Raw genomic sequence first — 1,510 nt, 5'->3', positions numbered from 1 at the left:
GTGAATAATGGGGGTAGGACAGAGTAAATGGCAAGTAAAGATCGTACAATGAAAGAAGATTCACATATGCCCTCTTCGGACATGTAATTTGGCAATTTTTACATGCCCGGCTGCAAATTTAACAGGTCCCTGGCATTGGACTCCCGGGTTATTTGGAAGACTGTTAGTTTAGATTCATGAGGTCCGACAACATTGATTCTCAATGTCTGCTCCCTCTACCCCATACACTTATCTTGATAAAATTACATAAATTATATTATTAATTATATAAATTGATATAAATTATATAAACCGGTCTTGTTTATATAATTTTACAATGTCATAAACAGCTGCTTAAGTGCATATAATATTGTATTTAGCCCGTAGGAGTTTATTATCTACCACACATGATCAATGTCACTTTTGGACGTGAATGACTTTTGACACCCTAACTTCAGTTCAAATCAACGTTAACTTTATGTGACGTCTCTCTGAATCTTTTTTGGCATGTAACTTGGGTAAAAACAATTAAGTACTCTTGATGCATTTGATTTCTCTTAGCCCGTTTAAACATTTCCAAGGTCTATACCAGTTTTTGCAGGGGCAAAACTATGTAGAAGTTGGAAAAGAAACCCATCCCCTTTTTGACGTATTTGGTTTTCGAGGGGTGAAAATTTTACTACATGCAATATTTATTATACTGAATGTTTTATACAAATACAAATAATAGTGAACCTTGAGCGCATAAATCTGCGCAGTCACTATTTTTTGGAATATCACCCGTCGTCAAGCAATGTTGACTGTTGCGACACTGGGCGTGGCTTCATTATTCAGCGGATAATAGTGCTTTTTAACAAATGTTTCTTAACGAATCAGATTAATTCATCTAATATACCTGAAAGTACAATATTAATTAATTGTCATCATTTTCCTATACATGTATTAGCATTTTTACTGGTAATGGTTTTGAAATGATAGGAACATGCACTGTTCAAAAAGTCTTAAAATGTTGTTTTGGCTCAATTTCTTTGTTAGATTACTGTGTTGAACTAAGGCAGGTTAATTAAAGTAACATGATCCGATAGATTCCATGTACATTTAGTACTGTAAAGTAGACAAATTTATTGTTCTCACAAGTAGTTCTCAAACATTGATTTAAGTTGGTCTCCTGAAGGATGTAATAATGCAATTGGTCTGCTTAAGGTACAGTGTATAATATAGACATGCATATTTTATTTTGAATTTGTATTATGTCAATTATTAGAAATATATGGATCTTAATTAAAAAACATTGTTTTCATTAGAATTTAAGATATGTATAATAGGCATATATTCTTCATGCTTTTCCATAGTTAAGTCCTTTTTTACAGGGTCTCTGCTAGAATCATGTGGACCCCAGTGTAACAAATCTATGGAAAGAGAGAAAATCTCAGCTCAAGGTCAACATGTCTTTATTCCAAGAAAGGTAAATTGATAATTTTTTCTGCTAAAATACTCTTTTATAAAATTATAATATCAATGCAAAAGAGTG

Source organism: Saccostrea echinata, unplaced genomic scaffold (genome assembly GCF_033153115.1).
Source record: "Saccostrea echinata isolate AGI-Se365-2 ecotype Australia unplaced genomic scaffold, CSIRO_AGI_Sech_v1 ptg000017l, whole genome shotgun sequence".
Classification (NCBI taxonomy): Eukaryota; Metazoa; Mollusca; class Bivalvia; order Ostreida; family Ostreidae; genus Saccostrea; species Saccostrea echinata.
This window is presented reverse-complemented; position numbering follows the sequence as displayed.